The sequence below is a fragment of the Podarcis erhardii genome (genome assembly GCF_964252035.2).
Source record: "Podarcis erhardii genome assembly, chromosome: 1".
NCBI classification, from domain to species: domain Eukaryota; kingdom Metazoa; phylum Chordata; class Lepidosauria; order Squamata; family Lacertidae; genus Podarcis; species Podarcis erhardii.
Genome location: NC_138497.1, coordinates 96,447,843 through 96,469,578, shown reverse-complemented (window position 1 = coordinate 96,469,578; position 21,736 = coordinate 96,447,843). Strand labels below are relative to the sequence as shown.

General features: G+C 41.9%; 1 long non-coding RNA gene across 2 annotated transcripts in view; it reads right to left on the bottom strand.

The window, feature by feature from the left end:
• Positions 1-21,736, bottom strand: part of LOC309348912 — a 40,433-nt gene that overhangs the window by 2,149 nt on the left and 16,548 nt on the right. The window contains exons 1-2 of one of the 2 annotated variants that reach the window (XR_014159586.1): positions 5,805-5,987; positions 1,377-1,515 (exon numbers count right to left, since the gene is read on the bottom strand). This is a non-coding gene — a long non-coding RNA (uncharacterized lncRNA). Of the gene's footprint in view, positions 1-1,376; positions 1,516-5,804; positions 5,988-21,736 lie in introns of those variants that run through there. The other variant, XR_014159585.1, reaches the window with a different exon arrangement.

Below are 21,736 nucleotides of genomic sequence, written 5' to 3'. Positions count from 1 at the left end.
CTTTTAACAGGAAAATGATTGTACCATTCCTTCCTGGTTTTCTTTTTGCCTTTGCCACTGTGATTTACCCATTTCATTAACTGAAAACACAGCTCTGCTGTTTGCTGCTTAAGCCATTTGGAGTATGAAGAGCCTCGGTGGGATTCATCTTTTGACAAAATTATGCTCTTTATTTTTCTTGCCACATTTTCAGTGCAATTTCAATCATTTTAAGTAGCTATGATTAAAAGCTGTTTCTTTGAAAAATCAAGGTACTACTGTAGTTTCAGCTTGATATAGTAATCCCCCAAGAACAGCAGGCCCCCAGTTTTTAGAAAGATAGGAGGAGGAAAGAGAGAGAGAGAGAGAGAGAGAGAGAGAGAGAGAGAGAGAGAGAAGGTGGGTGACTGGCCCTTCCCATTTTGGTCTCTGATCCCACCCACAACTGGCTTCAGCCCCTTCTGTTATTGCCATATAGCCTCTAGCCCATGCCCCCTGAAACAGTACTATCCAACCTAAACAGAATCATCAGCGTACCAAATGAGGGATACTATACTGATGCTTAATCCAGACAGCCTGGAAATGTGTCTGGCTGAATGGTCCATCTGACTGAGGTGGTAGGATGTTTAAAGTTCTGGATGGGATCTCACACTTTCTTAAGAATGGGGCTCACAGTTTTGAGTGCTGTTTTGGAGTACCTTACTCTGGATACAAAGCACTCTTTGCCAGCTCAGGCTGGTGCTGGTCAGAAGTAGCAGGCTTGACTAACGCAATGTGTCCTACATGGACTGTCCTTGAGGACCTCCTGCAAACTTCAGATGGTTTGAAAGACACCAGTTTGGCTTTCAAATGGTAACTTGCTGAAAAGCTCTACTGGACGTTCCTCTCTATTTCTGAGTAGAATTCAAGGTGCTTATTGGTTGTTAGGAATTGGAGAACTTCTGAGAACATTTAAGACCCATGCAGGAATATAGGAAAGTGCTTTATACAGAGGCAGACCATTGGTCAATCAAGACAGTTTCCTAATCCTAAAAAAACCCACTCTGAGATGTTAAAACTGTAGTCTGCCCAGGGCACAGAAACTGCTAGTTCCAGTTCTGTTTTCAACTCAGGTTCTCCTGCTGAGGCTTTAAATATTTGGTTGCTGTTCCATGAACTTTAGACTTCAACTAAATACAACAGAACTAAGAAAATAATTACATGTGATAACTGAAATGGCAACCTGGAAGTGTGTTAAGCCAGTATATTGAGCAGAGGAAAGACAAGGAGACAGAGGAGTGAAGACAAGTAGAAATTGAACTGTCAGCATGCTGAACAGTACTAACATTTAAATGCGCAGTGCTATTGTAACTCTTGAAAGCACACAGTGACAAAACAGCGAAGCTTGTTTAACTTACAAAACCTGAGCAGGTGTGCATCCTTCACGAGTGACAAGATGAGTGAAGGCAAGATCTACTCCCATGTTACCCTCTTCAGCAGGGATCACACACATTCAGGCTTTGATCCTCGAAGGCCGGCCACTGAAGAGTGCTGTGTCTAATGTATACATATACAAGAGTCCAATTAATTCATGATGCTACTGCGTGCTGCAAACATTTGCAACATGGTAATCTTAGAAATGGGAAGCGGGTGGCGCTGTGGTCTAAACCACTGAGCCTAGGGCTTGCCGATCGGAAGGTAGGCGGTTCGAATCCTCACGGAGGGGTGAGCTCCCGTTGTTTGGTCCCAGCTCCTGCCAACCTAGCAGTTTGAAAGCATATCAAAGTACAAGTAGATAAATAGGTGCCACTCTGGCAGGAAGGTAAACGGTGTTTCTGTGCACTGCTCTGGTTTCACCAGAAGCAGCTTAGTCATACTGGCCACATGACCTGGAAAAACTGTCTGTGGACAAATGTCAGCTCCCTCGGCCAGTAAAGCGAGATGAGCGTCGCAACCCCAGAGACGTTCATGACTGGACTTAATTGTCAGGGGTCCTTTACCTTTACCTAATCTTACAAATGTGCATATGAGATATTTCTATACCAGGTGTGTGTTGTTGTTGTTTTAAAAAACATTTTAATATAAAATATCACTTATTAATAAAGACCCTAGAAGGAACAATTTGCCTCTTCCCCAGTGAAGGATTATAGGTGGGTGTCAAAGCCAGCCTCCTTGTCATTTGAATGGAATCCCTTCGTTTCAGTTTGTAGAAGGAAAAAGAGATGGTAGTCCATGACTTGCCTAGGGAGTAGGAGTGGGGATGTGGCTTGTGTTCAGTGTCCTCTTTCCCTTTATAATGTCTTGAGGAATACCTTCGTCCCTTGGAATGATATGATGATCTCCTTTCCTTTTCTGATACCATTGTTAATCTCAGTTTGTGGATTTTGACCACCGAGAGCTTAGTATCCCAAGGTTGTTGTTGTTGTTGTTTTTCTAAAAAACTAATAATTCTACAGTACATTGACAAATTTATTGAACATGTTACCGTAATTAAAAATGCTAATAGTAATGATGACAAAGTTAAACAGGGTTGGATCCAGTCTGGCTGTTCATTTATGAAAGGCAGCCCATTTCACCTGAATAGAGGAAAGAGATGCTTCTCCCTCACCACCTTCTTCCAGAATGAGCTGAACTCCACTGGGCTTTGGAACCATAGTTGATACTCACTTATGTTAATCCAATCTCACACTTAAATTTACAGTGCTGGATGCCACTAAGTTCCACTTAGAGTAGACCCACTGAAATCAATGCATCAAAGTTAGTCCCTCAGTTTCATTCAGACTGCTCTGGGCAACAGCTCACAATCATTAAAATGTTTATTTATTTTAAAATCATATTTCATAAAAGAGAATTAGGTATATTATTGTCACCTAATACCAAATAGGCTGTTGTTGGTAAAAAATAATAATCCATATCACAAATAGACACATATTTTCTCGGTATTAACATTTGAATTGCAGAAAGCACCCCTTGGTTGTAGTTGTTATTCTTCTAATTAAAAGGAAGAGAATGCAATAAAAATACACATATAAATGGAACCCAGTGTTTGCTTGTTTGTCCGCTTGCTGGATCACTTTCTTTTACTTTTAAAACTAATTGTAAACAAATAAGGCACAATTCCCATGAGAGGCTACATTTTCTAGATGTATCTTGCCTTTAGTGAAATACAAGATCTGCGGATGGTTGAAGATCGTTTACAAAATAAATGCATTCCATTATTGGTCAGTTTTAATCTTAGGCAAAGGGACTGATGGCACAGGCTATAATCTGAACTTGTCTTTATCTTTTAAATTACGAAAAGGTGTACCACTCCTTGCCAGCCTCTACCATGCAAATAGCTATCGCACTGTGAAAGCTGCCAGGACATTAATCAGCCTGATTAGAATTCTGAAAGCAACTGGACACTACCAAATGAAACACAAGGAGGGGGTGCCAAAGGGAGGCACTTTCAGAGCAGCTCTCAGAGCAAAGCATACCATGTGCTGCTTCGTTTTCATTTTTATCTGGATCTTGCTGACCCCTTCTTGTAGAATACCCTGTTCAACATTTCAAAAAAGAAAGAAAGCAATTAGTTAACAGAGAAGGATTCTACTAAAATAATGATGATGTGGTCCGAAGATTAAATTAAGATACTGTTCTCATTAAGGTACAGCACATATGCTGGGCGAATCATCCATTATGTATCTCATTCCAAAATAATGAAGGCTAACCATTTCTTTTTAGAACTTGCTGCATCGTTAGGTAAATGTTTAGGAAGGAATGTGCCCATTTTTGCCCTAGCAAAAAGAGAAGGAACAGAGGTGTGAGATCTGATCAGTTCTACTACTGAGACCAAGGAGGTTCGGCCTGAGCAGTGTCTGGATGGGAATCATAGGTAAACTGGAGGGAAGACAGAATAGAAGTATAAAGAGCGACTGCAATCATATGGCATCACAACTCATTGCATGCAAGTAGATACTATCAATGCTAACTAGAGACCTGCGGATATAGAGCGGTACGCAAATTTAATAAATAATAATAATTAGATACCAGAATCAGATGCCCAGTTGACCTTGTGTATACAGTAGTTTATCAAGGAAGAAAGGGACTCCCAATTTGGGACACAGGGCCTTTTGGGATGCGACTTTGGTCTAGCATATGGATAGAAGAGCGTGTGCTCATTGGAAATAGCTAATAAATAGTTGAATATTATTATTAGGTACTTAATATTATAGGGAACCAATTAAAAGCAAGTAGATTAGATAATTTCAGTGCTTTTTTTCTTTAAAAAAATGTTAGGGGTACTCTCATTTTCCTACTTATATTGAAATACTGCCCCTCAATGAGGCCAAACTTAGATTCACAAAGTGTTTAGGGGTATGCGTCCCCCTTCGTCCCCCCAGAAAAAAAGCACTGGATAATTCTGTGGTTTTTCTCATGTAATTCTGATCACAGATTTTAAGGATCACAAGTAACTTCACAATAGGCATTTAAAAGAAAAAAAAATGGAAACTATGAACCTATGATGAAATTCAAACAATATACCAAGTCACATCCATCTCACAAAACCTCAATTTTGAGTTCATCATTTTCATAATTGATATTTTCTATAATTAATTTTGAACTCAAATAACTTGGCCAGTCTGATTATTAAATATCCAAACAGTAAATATCATGCAACAGTATTTCTATTTCTAAAAATACATAAATTTTGATTTAGCAATATGTACAAATCAACTTGTTCTTGGAACTGGGTTTTAGTGTATATTCTATATTTTAATAGGCGGGTGTATTCCTGCATGAGTCTTACAACACTTCAAATCATTCAGATGTTAATCTTTCCTTCTGACAGGCATGACAGGTGCCCCAAGAGTGATGGTCATATTTGCTAGCTGATGTTAAAAACAAATAGTCTATCATGGAGCCGACTTTCTAATTGGTATCCATTCCTGCCAGCTGACTCAGAGTAACCTTTGCAAGCACAAGCTGTTAAAAGTGCAGTCAGCTCTATCCATCTTACATTTAGTTCCATAAAAAAAGGTATCAAAGTGACATTCAGCCCAGTCCACAGCCTGGTTAGACTGAAGTACATGGATTAAATCCAGATTAGTTCTGTTGGTATCTTAGAGCTTCTTCCCACGTTGCATTTTTCTCTGTGTGTACACGTAAGTTTTGCATAAACTTGTGCCTAAAATTGTAACAAGGAGCACGTCAGACTCTTGGAAATTAACCAAGTTCTTCTGGTGGTGGTGGTGGGAGCAATATTGCAGCCCATTTTTCCAAGTCAGTCTGAGAGTTCAGAAAAATTACCTCATCTATCCTTCTCTAGAAGGGTGGGGAAGAGTAAATAAGTTGCAGGAGTGAATTTCAAGGAATTGGGAGTCCATTGAGTTTACTAAATTGTGCAAGAAATCATTATTGAGTTTATAAAGCAAAAAAAAAGAAGCTTGCATCTCATTAAAGCATCTGGAATAATCAAACAAAGGAGGACAAAGAGAGGGAGAAAGAAGAAGAAAGCAAAAAAATAAATAAATTAAAAATGCCCCCAAATTTGGACTCCATTCTATTTGTTCTAATTATTCTACTGCTGTTCACAGAGTTAGCTGAGAATGGCTGGTAATTCCAGGAGTACTGGGGACATGGGTCAACTATGGTCTGTTCCATATACTGGCATATCTCGCTGGGGTCATTGGAACTATCGATTCTTCATTAATAAATTTGATAAAATAAACTTTGTCAACCTCTCTCTACAAAGGAGCTTTTTCTGATAAGGCACAAAACCCACTATACCAATACACAATGATAGCATTTTACAAATGTTTACAATATATTGGTGGGGTACAACTATCTAGAAGTCTTTCATTTACAGTTCTAACACAGCAGTGAAGATATTCCACCCCACATGCCCAATGAGGTTAGTTTCCAGCTGGAAAATCTGTAGTGCAGTTTGCTGTAACTTCCCGTTGAGAATTGCTGTTTCCTTGGACAGCACCTTTTGATTTCAGACGGCATGGGCAAAGGAAGTAGAAAGGGAGATGCTTCCTTTGCCAGCACAATTTGAAATCAAACCATGTGGCGGGGGAGGGGAGTCTTTACCTGCCTTCATGAGAGATTGACAGGTGAACAGTTCCACCCACCTGTCAAAGTGGCTCTTGAGGATTGGGGGATGTCTAAATCCAGCCCATCAGCCATATCCACTTCTGCACCCAGGCTTTTTAAATCACAGCAGGTAGCTCCATTTTTTACACCGAGTCCCCCTGCTTCCATGCTGGGTTGGAATTGTTTATCTTGTTTTAGCTGCTGGGTTCTGTATTGATTTTAAGTGTTTGCTGGTTTGCGCTGGGCTTATTTTTTTGCATAAGTGATTTCTTGGCTTTACCTTTTATTGCGAATTGTATTTTATTGTCAATACCCAGAGAACTTGGCTGGGTGGTGAGTATACAAATGTTATCACCATCACCATCATAATCCTATTGAGAATCAACAAACGATGCTATGGGATTACAAATAACAAATGAGCAAGATAGGGACTAGTTGTGGGAGTTCAGAACTTAACTGGTTAAGTGTTCTGAGCTGTGCGTCACTTTCTGACGTCAGCTGTAGAAGCTGGGAGGAGTCTGGGAGGAGACTGTACTGTTGTTGTTCTCTCTGTGTGTCTTGTGAGAGACGGACATGTTTTAACATGGCTGCAAGCAGCGATGGGCTGAAATGTTTGAATAAAAGCTGTAAATAGACGGATCTGTCTGTGTATGCTTGCATGGAGCAAGGGAGAAAAAGACTGTTTTTACCCCGCTGTAAGCCACTCTGCTGAGCCGTGGCCAAAGAGACAGCAGACTTTGGTGCGCAGCTGGAAGGAAGCGTGCCGGACGCTGCGAATGATTGATTGGGATCGTAAAGCTGTCTGAGTACACGGCTTCAACGATCAAGCTATCAAGATCGTTATCTCGCACAGGTTATGGAAGGTCAGTAAACGCTCGTAAAACAGTCGGTGTGAGCTCCAGGAACGCTTTGAAGTCGGCACGGAAGCTAGCTGGAGGTTGGAAGCTGCATTCCTTGAGTCTAGCCTAATGCCGGGAAGCAGAGGGAGTTTTTGCCTGCTTCCGAGAGACAGTGAGAGCTTCTGATACAGAGAGCTGGCTGGAGCTGGAAGCTAAGGGCAGCTGCTGTCGTTTCTCCACGGAAGGGTGAGGCAGAGAAGCTGTACCTGATCGTAAGTAAGCTTGGGCCCCCTTGGGAGAACGGGAAGAAAATGGCAGAGAGCCAAGATATGCCGGTGGAAAAGCTCACTTTAAAAAGTTGGGCAACCTGGAGCAGAAGAATAAGGGGCTGGTTCTTGGTCACTGGGCTTTGGGAAGGAAGCCAGTCAGAGCCAGCTGAAGCAGGCTGTGAATCTGCGGTGCCTGGAGATGGCAAGCAGAGAAAGCAACAAGAGCTGAATATGCTCAGAGCATGTGTTGATGCTTCACTGAGACCCCATTTGGAAGGTGTACAGACACCAGGGGCTGCCTGGAATGTGCTGCGAAGTTTGTGTGAAACTGCAGCAGGAGGCCAGGGCCCTGGAGAAGAAATGGAGAGCCCCAAGATGGCTGCGGCCCCAGTTCCCGGTACTTCAGTCTCAAGGAGCACTGTTGAGCAGATCGGGGGGGCGGAGAGTTCCAAAGGCAAGTTTAAGAAACTTTCCACTGTTGCTGAAGCGGAGAGCAACTTCAGCAGGGGCCAGGCTGGTGGGAGGAGCCCCGGGCAGTGTTTTTCCACTGGAGTACAACGTCTGCATGGCAATTGCCCCCACCGGAGCACAGAGCCAAGACAGGATGTTTTCAAGGACAATTCTCATGGGAATCAGTCGGGTTTCCATGGCAACAGGCCTGGGAAGACAGGCAGGCGTGGAACTGAGCCAGGTGGTCGTGGTAAACAACAGGAAGAGTCTTTTCAAACAACTGCCTGCATGGCCTTGTTTGAGCACAACTGTGTGGAAAATTCCAAGCTTAGCTTTGTCATCGACTCAGCAGCTAACTGCAACATGGTTCCAGTGACATCTGCAGTCAAGATGGGGAATTGCACGGCAATTCCGGCCGGACAAACTGTTATGTTCGCAAATGGACAGAGAACCCAGATTAAAACTGTCACTAACGTTTTCCTTTCTGTTTTGCAGGAGACGCTGCAGTTTTGTGTTATCCCAGAGGGGGATCATTGTTTGTTATCTGTGCCTTATTTGTTAAGTAAGGGGTTCAAAGTTTGTTTTGAAAATGATGTCTGCACAATCTCCAAAGGAGGGAGGTTACTTGCCACGGTTAAGAAGGGGCAGAATGATCTTTTCATTCTTAAGACGTCTCTTGGGGGTGAGGGGAAGGTTGAGAGAGCACAGGCGCAGCGTGCTACAGTTCCCAACCAGCGTGCTACAATTCCCGCTCATGTGTCATGTGCTTGTGTTTGGCATGGGAGAACCATTCATGGTTCTGTAGAAGACTTGCAGGTTCTACCCGAGGTTTCCACAGGTTGTAAGATTCGAGATTGCAGAAGTGCCATTAACTGTGACACTTGCAAGCAAGCAAAGGTGAAAGGGTGCAGTTACCCAAAGGTGGAACGGGTAACCACTAAACCTTTTGAGCTGGTTCACATAGATTTGGCCGGTCCTGTCAAGGAACCAAGTCTAGGAGGGGCCAGGTTTCTGCTAACCTTTTTGGATGATTTTTCGCAGAGCACCTGGACCCACGGCCTCAAATCCAGGGAGGATGCAGCACAGCTGATCAAGAGCTGGGTTGAGGGGGTGGAACAGAGATTCTCCACCAGGGTTCAAGCGATCATTAGTGACAGAAATGCTAGGTACACTGGTTCTGCTTTGCAGCAGTTCTTTCACAGAAGAGGGATACGTCACACAGTTACTTCACCCAGTAAGAGGGGGGTGGCAGAGCTGAGAAGTGAAGCTCTGGTTAAGGCTGGACAGGTGATGCTGAAAGACGCCAGGTTACCTCCAAAGTTTTGGCTGGAGGGAATCCGATGTGTGTCATTTACCTGGAATCGTGTCTACAACTCACTGGTAGGTGACACACCGTACTCGTTGTTAAATGGCCGCAAACCTCAGGTTCATTTTCTGCGCAAGTTTGGATCTCCTGCGGTTGTCCCTGTGCCTAAGGCTTTGCAAGGGCCAGATGGAGCCAAAGTCCAGAAAATGATCTTCTGTGGGTATGAGCCAGACGCTCCTGCATGGAGATTTGCATATCCGTCAGGTGATCAGAGTAAGGTGCTGATCAGTAAACACGCTGATTTCTGTCAGGAGGATGTAAAGTCAAAGACTCCTGTCAGGCGTGATGTTCTTTCAGAATGTCTCTCTGATCCAGAGGACAGTTCTGGTGAGGAGGAAGAAGAGGCTGAGTCTGCTGATGACGACCAGGTCACTGACCAGGGTCAGGAGCAGGGTGGGGCGTCTCCACAAGTTGTTAGGAAAGGACAGCCCAAGAGTGAGCCTAGTTCTCCTGTGAGTGTAATGGAGAGGATTCGAAGACGCTTTAAATCAGAGGGGGAATCCTGTGATGCAGAGGACACACCTGCTGGTGACAGTGAGCCAGAGGAAATACCAGAGTTTGTGCCTAGGCGATCCAGTCGCACAACCAAGGGTATTCCACCTGAGAGGTACCAGGCCACAGGTACGTGGGTAAGTTTCGCACAGTGCGATTCTGAGAGTTGTGAGGTGATTCCACAGATGCCCAACAGGTACGCCAAGGTAGGGCGCAAGGCATTGGGGAAGGGATTGATCTCACAGGGTGTTGCTGAAGATGTTACACAGGTTTTGTCAGAAAGCAACGCAAGGGGGTGTGTGGGAGTTCAGAACTTAACTGGTTAAGTGTTCTGAGCTGTGCGTCACTTTCTGACGTCAGCTGTAGAAGCTGGGAGGAGTCTGGGAGGAGACTGTACTGTTGTTGTTCTCTCTGTGTGTCTTGTGAGAGACGGACATGTTTTAACATGGCTGCAAGCAGCGATGGGCTGAAATGTTTGAATAAAAGCTGTAAATAGACGGATCTGTCTGTGTATGCTTGCATGGAGCAAGGGAGAAAAAGACTGTTTTTACCCCGCTGTAAGCCACTCTGCTGAGCCGTGGCCAAAGAGACAGCAGACTTTGGTGCGCAGCTGGAAGGAAGCGTGCCGGACGCTGCGAATGATTGATTGGGATCGTAAAGCTGTCTGAGTACACGGCTTCAACGATCAAGCTATCAAGATCGTTATCTCGCACACTAGTTCTGTCTTTTACTGTCTTTTGCTAGAGATGTGCAGAGTGCACAATGTAGGAGAAATGGAAATACCTCTAAATTTGGTATTAAAAAGATGTAAAAGAAAGGTGTGTTCTCCCCACCAAAAAAAATCTAGTACCAATAGTATCTAACACCACATATATTGAGCTAGATTTATCATTAACACAGTAGCAGATTTTAAACATATATTTTGGAAATGTCCAATATTCCATACAATATGGAACCTTGTTATGGAAATGACAAGATATTTGCTACCATCAGACGTTTTCCTTTTGGGTTACTTAAAGAATTCAATTACAGATGTCAATTTGGTGGTTAATCTTTTTGCTGCTGGCAAGATCTGTATAGCAACAGATTGGAGAGAAAAATAATCCTCCATCAGTCTCAGAAAGGTTTAATAGAGTTTTGAATATTATAATACTCTAAATTAACATACTACCAAAGAGAAAGTAATGGGAGACAACCAAATCAGTTTCCAGAATGACAGATTCTATTTGAGATGCTCTGGAATAACAAGTTTCAGACAATGTGCCCCTTTTTTCTGTTTATATTTTATCAAAAATTTTCAGTGAGGAAATGAAGTGAAGGAAAATGAAAAAAGAAAAAGAAAGAAAAACATGGAATTGTAATACAATATGATATATATAAGTAATACAATTATTCCAACAAGTGTAAAATTATTAACAAGTCATTATAATTTTCATAAATACATTCAGAATATCATATTTATCCATACAAAATCTGCATTTAAAAGCAATCCATTTGTATGTTTAAGAGTTGTCGTAACGTCTATCCATTTATCAAAGAGGGCCATGGAAATATACAATGAATCAATATCAATCTCTTGGCAGAAGTAAGGAGGGAGTCCATTTACACTGACCCATTGTCAAACCCCAAATAGTTGGTATATGGTTTAAAAAAAATATTATAACCTAACCAATTTTTTCTCTCCCCAAAGTAGTATTTATGCATTCTGACTTTATCCATAACAGGCAAAATTATTGTGTCAAGCACTGAGGTGGGGTGTGTGTGGAATTATTTGACTTTTGATGAGCATGAACCTCCCATATGAAGCATGTGAGCCATATATTTAGAAAATATCTAGAAATTCTATTCCTTGTTCCCACTATCTTGAAGCGTGGTTGGTTACCACCTGAGATAGGACCTTCTCTGCAGCTGAAGTGAGATTATAGAACTGTCTGCTGAATAGTGATGTTGCTGAAAGTAGTCATACCTGAACAGAATACAAGTTTATTGGCTCTCAATGCTCAGATGCAACACAAACTGTCCATTATTTCTCTCCCCAAAAAATTGTTCTGCAGCTCAGAATGCTGTAAAATGCATTCTGTGTCCACTTTGGGAAGGTTTTATGCTGTTGGGTTTGTTTGTTTGTTTACTGATTTTAATTAATACATGATTACTGCATAACTTTTTTTATTTTACAAGTCACTTAGAGAATTTTATTGATATAACCTATAATAATAATTGTCACAATGTTTTTCAAAGTTTATGTGTTTTCAGAGAATGCTTTGTAAGCAAGGAGGACTTTTCAAGCTCTAAGTATCAACGGGCACGTCAAGTGATGTCCCCCATGCATTGAGGAAGAGGTTCTGCAACACTGCACTTGCCTGAGTGCAGGTAAAGCGTAAAGGTAAAGGGACCCCTGACCGTTAAGTCCAGTTGTGGACGACTCTGGGGTTGTGGCATTCATCTCGCTTTACTGGCCGAGGGAGCTGGTGTTTGTCCGCAGACAGTTTTTCCAGGTCATGTGTCCAGCATGACTAAGCTGCTTCTGGCGAACCAGAGCAGCACACGGAAATACCATTTACCTTCCTGCCGGAGTGGTACCTATTTATCTACTTGAACTTTGATGTGCTTTCAAACTGCTAGGTTGGCAGGAGCTGGGACCGAACAACGGGAGCTTCCCCCCTCATGGGGATTCGAACTGCCGACCTTCTGACTGGCAAGCCCTAAGCTCTGTGGTTTAGACCACAGTGCCACCCGCTTAATGCTAAGCAAAGCAACCCATAGCATATGCAGAAGCTTTCATTACTAACCATGTTCCTCTAAGCTACATTTTCTTGACCTCTTTGTGGAAATGCAACAACAACAAAAGGCCTCCCACTGAACAGTGAAGCATCCAGGATGATGATGATGATGATGATGATGTTTGTGTGTGTGCATCACTATGTATTAGAGAGGCGTTTCCCCCCCCCCCCCCACACACAATCAGTTCAGTACTAAAGTGCCTTAGGTTTTAGGGAATATCCCCTTCCTAGTTCTTATAAGAGAATTTTGCCACAATGCAAATAGTTGATGCAATATTCTATTCATGTTTGTTTTTAATTTCTTTTTGTTTTTCCCTTTCTATGATTTTTTTTTCATTTTTATGTTTTTCTCTTTGTTGTAAACCACTGTGATATATCTTTAAATATTTTTATTCATAAATAAATAAAGATGGTCTTCAGGTTCATCTTGATTTTATTGGTTCTATGAATCATATTGCCCCATATGAATGGTTTCCCTTTTATCTGATCATTTTAATAATACCCAATACCCCCACACCCCCTATGGCTTTCATTGAAATGTTGCTGTTTTCCAAATGGCCCAGAGGCACGATTCTGTTTGAAACATCCTAGTATGGTGTTGTAGCAGATGCTTCACAGTGGGCCAAAAGGAAAAAAATGTTTAGACGGTTTGCCCTCTCATCAAGAAATCTTCTTTAAATGTCATGAGTCATTCTAATTCTTGTCACACAACCCTTATCCTGCAGGATACCAATCACTCATAAATCAAGCCAAGGTTTTCATAAGGAACTGAGGTTATACAATATATCAAATAGGGTTTGCTGTGATAGGCAGCATAAATTGGCAGATGTCTTGGCAAAGTTAATCTAAATGAATCAGTGCCAGTGTCTGGTGTGCTAGACATCTGTGATTCACTGAAGGGTGGAGATCTGCTCTGCACACTGACAAGATGTTTGGTGAGAAAAATAAAAGGAAGTTGTTTATCTTATAAAAGATTGTCATCTGCTTTGTCGATTTAATTTTTTTTAAAAAAAGAAAAGGATTCAACATGAAAGCTCCTCCCTCTAAAGAACGAAAAGCAAGCCTAAAATTCAGGCATTCCACTCTATCTCTTTTCCCGCTTTATTCCACCTGTTTCCTATAGAAGCATAATGTCTTTTGAGCAGCCTGTTTAATCACTCATGGGTTTGTCCTGTTGTTAAGGCTGCACCCTGACCTTCATTTGTCAGCTTCTGTGTGTCCCACTCAATGCATATTTCCCTCCTACTCCTTTTTCTCCATCACCAGTTTGCATTGCATATTATCAGCTCATTCTCTGCTTTTCAGAGATTGCTTTGTTAAAACCCACATGCGACTATCCGCAGAAGAAGAAATCAATGTCTCTTTATGTAGGTACTCCACCTGAGATTCTTTCTACTTCGGGGGGGGGGGGATCACAAGTTTTGTGTCAAGTTTTCTTCTGACATTCAATGACCTTCCCAACCAGCTGGTGCGCGCTCTCTCTCTCTCTCTCTCTCTCTCCCACCCCCACCCCACTTTTTCAGTAGTTTCTTACTTGTGGGACAGAATAAGAAAACATTTTTGAAGGGGGGCACTGTTCTGCCTCTAACAGAGATTTGATGAGTGTTAATCCCAATTTATTTAGTCATGTAAGATTTGCACAATGTTATTAAACAAATAGCTGCAATGGGCTACCTGCCAGGGCCCCAATGGATTTTTGGCCACTTTCACATAGGAGATTCTAAAATATGGTATTTATTGGGGGCAGTATCTGGGGCTCACCATTACAATACAAGGTGGTACAGGATTCCATTGCTATTATTTCTTTTCAGACACTAAAAAGTTTCCTTCCTGCTCCAAGCACTGGTAGAGCTACAACCAGCAGGAGCAGAGTGGCAATGAGAAGCCTGTCAGAAAGTAGTATTATTCAACAGGGCCTTTGGTGTGTGTGTGTGTGCGCGCGCGCGCGCGCACGCTATCATCACTGGGCAGACTTGTGCCCAGCCTCCAGACACTCTGAAATGGCCAAAAGGTATGGACAGAATGCTTCGGCCCATTGCGAATAAACATACTCATATGATTTCTAAGACTGTAATCAGTGCTTTTTTTTCTAAAAAATATATGTTTAGGGGTACTCTCATTTTGACTCAAGAAAACCACCATTTTATAGTTCAAATCGGGGAAAATAAATACAGTAAATAGACAAAAGTACAAAGAACATGCATTACCTCATATAACACAGCTGACAGCTCACACTAACTTCCACATTCGCATGAGGTTTTGTGCACTAACATCTTCCCGATTCCTCTGCTTGCTGTTGGTGTCTGTTGCCAGATGTCATCCTTTCAAAAACCATGAATTTACATACACTGAAGGCTTAAACAAAGGAGGGCCTACTGATTTCATAAACTTAAGTTGGCTACAGGGTTTAAATGCAATGAAGCTCTTGTTGGAGTCAGTATTAAATTCATCTGAGAGAAGCCATGGTCACACTCACTTGTTGAAATTGGGATGTACTTGATTGTGTTTAAAAGAGGCATAAGAGATGATGGAATATTATTTTCTGAAAGGTACTCAGAAAAGTAGTTTTAGTATCTTCTCCCGTTAGATTCACAAAATGTTTAGGGGTATGTGTACTCCTGGGTCCCTCCAGAAAAAAAGCACTGACTGTAACCAAGCTGAGCGTCTGTTACTGAAGCAATTACACATTCTTGCAATTGCCTCCACTTCTCTTTCCTTCATCCATGGTTTCCTGTGCCAAACTTTAAATGGTAAAGTCCTTGGGGGCAGGGACCAGTTAGTTCACTTGTACACTATAAAGCACCATGCAACATCATAAAGCACCATAATAATTTGTATGTAGGCTTGTAACTTTAGCACTGTGAATACATAAATCTTATTCAAGGCTACAACTTGCTTTTTATTGTGAGAATGGATTCAGATTCATTCTGATTCTGTGGACTGTCCTTCTGAAAATTGGCTGCCCAGATAAATTTGTAAACATCATTCGGCTCCTCAATGATAATATGATAGCAACAATCACAGATAACAATGGCTCTCAAAGAGAACCATACACAGTGGGATCAGGTGTTAAGCAGGTTTGTGTTATTGCCCCAACTCTATTCATTATTTTCATTGCCATGATCCTACACTTTGTTGAAGGGAAACTCCCCACTGGAGTAGAAATCATTTTTTGAACAGATGGAAAGCTCTTCAATCTGAGCAGGCTGAAAGCAAAGAGTAAGGTTACCGTAACTTCCGTCATAGAGCTTCAGTATGCTGATGACAATGTAGTGTGCGCACACTCAGAGGATGACCTCCAAACTATCCTAAATATCTTTGCAGAAGCTTACAAAAAGCTTGGCCTATCATTCAACATCCAAAAAACCAAAGTGCTACACTAACAAGTACAAAATAACCCCTCTGCAGCACCACAAATCCAACTCAATGGTGTAATGCTGGAAAATGTTGATCACTTTTCCTACCTAGGCAGTTATCTTTCCACAAGGGCCAACACTGATGCTGAAATCCAGCATCACCTGAGCTCTGTGAGTGCAGCTTTGTCTCGATTGAAGTGCAGAGTGTTTGAGGACCGGGACATTCACTGGGAAACCAAAATGCTTGTTTATAAAGCTATTGTACTACTAACCTTGCTATATGCTTGTGAAACATGGGCCACTTATAAACGCCATCTCCAGTTCCTCAAAAGATTCCACCAACAGTGTCTCCGAAAATTTTTACACATTACTTGGGAAGACAGGTGAACTAATATCAGTGTACTGGAAGCAGCGAAGATCACCAGTGTTGAAGCGATGATTCTTCAACACCAACTTCGTTGTACTGGTCATGTTGTGCAGATGCCTGTTGATCCTCTTCCAAAGCAACTACTCTATTCCAAACTTAAAAATGGAAAGCATAATGCTGGTGGTCAACAAAAGAGGTTTAAATACTGTCTCAAGGCAAATCTAATTTTTTTTAGTATAAAACAAAATAAAAAAATTCCTTCCAGTAGCACCTTAAAGACCAACTGAGTTAGTTCTGAGTTAATACCTAGAACTAACTCAGTTGGTCTTTAAGGTGCTACTGGAAGGAATTTTTTTACTTTTTTTAGTATAGACACTGACAAATGGAAAACACTGGCCTGCGAGTGCTCCATTGGAGAACAGCCTTTACCAAAGGTGTCATGGGCTTTGATGACACTCAGACTCAGGACGCAAGGGAGAAACATGCTAAGAGGAATGCACACTTGGCAAATCCACACCATGATCAACTCCTGCCCAGAAACTAATGTCCCCACTGTGGAAGGACAAGTGGATCCGGAATTGGTCTCCTCAGTCACTTATGGACTCATTGTTAAAGCTGTGTTTATGGAAGACAATCTTACTCGGCTACGAGGGATCGCAAAGAAGAATACCCAGAAATGTAATGAAGTGATGAACGATAACTGATGGTTAAATCCACAATACAAATCTATGCATCGCACTCATACTATGCAGATATTCAATGTCTTGTCCAACAGCTACTCCACTTTACCTCATGATAAAGCTTGATCTACTACAAACAGTGAATGTGAGCCTTACAGGGTTGAATGCTTTTGTATGACCATCAGTTCTCAAGACTTGTCCCAGTGTTCTTATTTACTTAGTGCAAGGGAAAGGCTCTTTTCTATAGGCAGCCAATTAGAGTTCCAAACTGAGCAACACTATCCTAAGAATATTTCTTCCAGGTTCCTTACTACGTGTCTTTGAAACAAGTAAATGTGTGTATGTGCAGGGGCTGAGGCATCCACTGAGACCTACGCCATGGCTACCCAATTTTGATCTAAGTTCCAAGCTTAGTACATGCGAGAGGCAGGACTTGGGAATTTTTCACTGCTGTGCAAATGTTTAGGCACAGAAGGCATGATCAATACAACTCAGAGCAGTGCATTCTAATGTTCTGATGTGGTGTGCACAAGTGTGTGATGTTGCCCTCCAGTTGTTGGTCCATAGAGATGATAAGTTGGTACAAGCAGTGGAGATGTTACCATTTCTTTACTCAGGCAATAAAGTCCTACATTTCTGAATGTGAAGGACCCAGCCTTTAGTCCCAATTCCCTAAGAATGTGTATTATTTATCTGTTGCCTGCAGTGCTAGGTTCTGTTAATACAGGTTTCTGTTGAGTCTCACTTCTTTGATTTATTATATGCTGAGTTGTAAGTTACATACTCACTTGCAGTTGTGGCTGGCGAAGAGGTGAGGTGGGTTGCTTCTGTAATATAAATAATTTGCAAGGAGCAAAAGCCACTGGCATAAATCCTGAAACACATTCCTATAGTATGCAACAAATTTCCAGAAAGCTGTAGCGTAATATGAAGAAATCTACAATCTCAAGGGATGTTCATAGGTCAAGATGAGCAAAACGATGCATTAAATAGAGCCAAATAATCCCCTGGTTTGGTTTTCCGTTGCACACTAAGAACTAGGTTTGAAGCATGAATCATACATAGATCCCAATCCTTTTATTATATTTCATTACTGAAATAGAAAGAGAGCTTCAGCATGTGCTCAGCATAAAAAGCAAAGTAAATGATAGGAAAAATTAACCAGGAGATGAAGAAAGTATGGAGAGATTCAGATAATCACACTTGTAAAGTGTGTCTGTCATGATTTTATTAATTAGTTTGGTGACCAGAACAAGAATATAAGAGGAATGGCATGTAAAATGGGTTGAGCTTGGGCCACATTTTATTTAAGCAAACATTCATACAGGGAATGAACAGTGTAGAGAACTAGCCTAAATGAGCCATGCCCTGTCCAGAACAGGGGGCACTACAGGGTAAGGACCCCTTTACCTGGCCCTACAGATGGGGAAGAAATTCAGTTTTGTTTTCATTCTAATGAGAAACTACCTAATTCATACTTCTTGAATCAATACATTGTGGCGTTTGCCTCCTAGGTGGGTCATAAGGAAAGGGTTAAATGAGTGTGATGTGATTGGCCAGTGGGAATGCAAGGGAGGAGTAAAAGTTAGTGTGGGAGGTTTTGAAAGTCAGCTGAGGTTTGGGGAGTTGAAGAAGGAAGAGGGAGGAATAGGCAGTGGGTTGGTCGAGTTGTATTGTGAGAGAGTGAGAGGAATTGTCAGGTGGAGTCAGATAGATAGTTGGGAATAATCAATTTGAAGTTGTTAGGAACTAAGATCTAAGAAACTGACAAGAAAAATTAACTGAAACCATAAGCTTGTTCCTGCATTTAAAAATAAACTTGATTATTTGCTAATGTTAACAACTGTCTGGGCTCCGTGTGTCCCTGTGAGATATGGGGTGGTGGCAGTGGAAAAAACAATCGCAGTGGTGGCACAGGGTCAATAGACCGTCAAATGTCCAGGGGCCCTGTGTGTGATCGCCACATACATGAACTGAAAAAACAGCTATCCTTTGAAATTCACACTTCTGTGAATTTTGCAGTGAAGTTTGCCAACCCAACAATGTGTACAGAAATGCATTATATTAGGGGAAGGTGTGAATAAAAGTGCATATTTTGTTGAAGATAGCAAACAAAAAAGTTGCATTAGTTTGGAGAAGCTTGATTTCTCAAAAATGCATATCTTAATCAAAAGTTTGTTGAAAATCCTTGTGGGCTGTATACAGGTGCTATGTATTTATATTCATTTATTATTGAATTTATAGACCACCCTATACCCAGAGATCTAAATAAACCACACTATGGGCCAAAACAAACAAGATGAATTTTAACAGGGAGAAATGTAAAGTATTGCACTTGGGCAAAAAAAATGAGAGGCACAAATACAAGATGGGTGACACTTGGCTTGAGAGCAGTACATGTGAAAAGGATCTAGGAGTCTTGGTTGACCACAAACTTGACATGAGCCAACAGTGTGACGCGGCAGCTAAAAAAGCCAATGCAATTCTGGGCTGCATCAATAGGAGTATAGCATCTAGATCAAGGGAAGTAATAGTATTCTGCTCTGGTCAGACCTCACCTGGAGTACTGTGTCCAGTTCTGGGCACCACAGTTCAAGAAGGACACTGACAAACTGGAACGTGTCCAGAGGAGGGCAACCAAAATGGTCAAAGGCCTGGAAACGATGCCTTATGAGGAACGGCTAAGGGAGCTGGGCATGTTTAGCCTGGAGAAGAGGAGGTGTAGGGGTGATATGATAGCCATGTTCAAATATATAAAAGGATGTCACATAGAGGAGGGAGAAAGGTTGTTTTCTGCTGCTCCAGAGAAGCGGACACGGAGCAATGGATCCAAACTACAAGAAAGAAGATTCCACCTAAACATTAGGAAGAATTTCCTGACAGTAAGAGCTGTTTGACAGTGGAATTTGCTGCCAAGGAGTGTGGTGGAGTCTCCTTCTTTGGAGGTCTTTAAGCAGAGGCTTGACAACCATATGTCAGGAGTGCTCTGATGGTGTTTCCTGCTTGGCAGGGGGTTGGACTCGATGGCCCTTGTGGTCTCTTCCAACTCTATGATTCTATGACATACCTAAAACAAGAGCTGAGAAATGATAGGAAAAACATACTGTGTTCATGTCCTACATGTGGGCATCTCATAGGCATCTGTTTGGCCACTTTGAGAAAATGATACTGAACTAAATGGTCCTTTGGCCTGATTCAGAAGGACTCCGCATATGGTTTCATGCATATACAGGAAGGCAATACCTGATAGAGTCACAAGCACCTCTATGGGCAAGAGCTAAATTCTTGAGAGGAGACTGATGCAACTACAAGAAAGCAAGCTCTGTTTGAGTCACCTTCATCACTCACACCCTCTTTTTCTTTTTGGATATCTGGGACATTCTGCTTTCACATGGCCATTGGTTCCACCATAGGATTCATAAGCACCAACCTGCTTGCATCAATATATATTATACTGGCAGGTAATCACATTCCAGTGAAAGGTTATGCTAAAGCAAAATAATTGCTCCGTGTGACCTTCTCATGTATGTGGCTTGAGGGATCATTTTTCAAAGCTGTCTGCCTTTGAGTAATTGCAGCATACATTAGGCAGCAATCACTCCATATCATCGGAAGACTTTCCCATTGATATATATTATTCCTAGTGTCACCCCAGCTGATGTATAATCAATTGCAACTTAACTATGGTTGTGGAAGATAAGCTTGCTAAGCCATTGCAAAGATGGAAATGTTCAGAAGCAATCACCGTGGTTCTGCCCTTTCTCCTCCTTCCATCATTAGACTTTCTAGGTTAAACATGGAGTCATACCTGTTTTTTATGATATTGATAGCTAGATACAATTTGGTAATGGCATCTGCAGCTAGGTAAGTTTCTTCATTAGGTGGCCAGGTGAAAAAGAGGGCAGGGGTCCTTACAGCTGTTGAAACTGAAATTCTGTAGGAATTTCAGCTGAGATTACCTTGGCATATAAACTGTTGATTCCCTTGCTGCTTAATCTGGATCACTGCTGCTTTTTCTGCTTGCTTTGTCTGTGCATCCTTTGCATAGTAGGTATAGTTCAGCTATGCAAAAGCCAGAGGTTTCTACACTTTGGTCTCTCCATTCAGGGAAACAAGAGTTCAATGCAGGCAAAAGAACTATGTGAAGTGGGGCAGGTGAGGGGTGTGGCCTGGCCAAGGGAGGCCCAAGGGCTAGAGAGAGACAGAGAGGGACCTGGAGAGTTGCATTTGATCCCTGGTCCTGCCATTTCCCATCCCTGCCATCTGGACCCAGGGGTGATGGTGGTGGTAGACAATAGTGAAAAGCTCATGAGGCCCTGTAGGCTTCACCTTGCCTATTCCTTTCCGGGAAGACTGGGGGGGGGGGACCTTACTGGTTACACCCTTCAACTCACCTTCATGATAAAGTGCAAAGCCTCATGGGCACTGCAGGGGGCGCCACAAGGTCTGCCACTGAAGTAATGACTCACATCTGCCATTCATGGGTGCTAAATTCTGAGCCAAGGTGGTGTCTTTTAGATGAGGAAAGGGAAGGAATCTCCATCCTACCTCCTCATTAATCTTCTGTCCACAGAAACGCAGGGAGGTGATATTGCTGCAGATCCCCTCAGAACCCACGTTAAAACAGCTGTGGCCTTTATTGACACTGTATGTTTTGTTTCCATCTTCATTCCAACTGTGGTGGCAAAACAGATTATTCCATGGTGACTCCACTAATTTAGAAGTTAATCTACCCTTCATGGTAAAAGACTGGGAATACTAACCCATAAATCCTGTAGAATTTATTGTGCAGCTCTTGCTGGACTGAACAAATGCAAAATTATTATAATTAATTAATTAATTACACTACCTTTCACCCAAACACCACAGGTGGTTTACAACATAAAAGCCCCAGTGAATAATTCCATATGTGAATGCTCAGAAACCTGTCAAATGTCATCTTCATCACTAAGCGCACAGTAAATCCTACTTACGAACAATAGGGGAAACCTTTAGGCTTAAACTCCTAGGGGAATGCAATACATATTGGGGAAATGTTATATGGAGGATATCTGGACATCTTCGTTCCAAATGGCAACATGTCATTCTGCTGATTGCATGT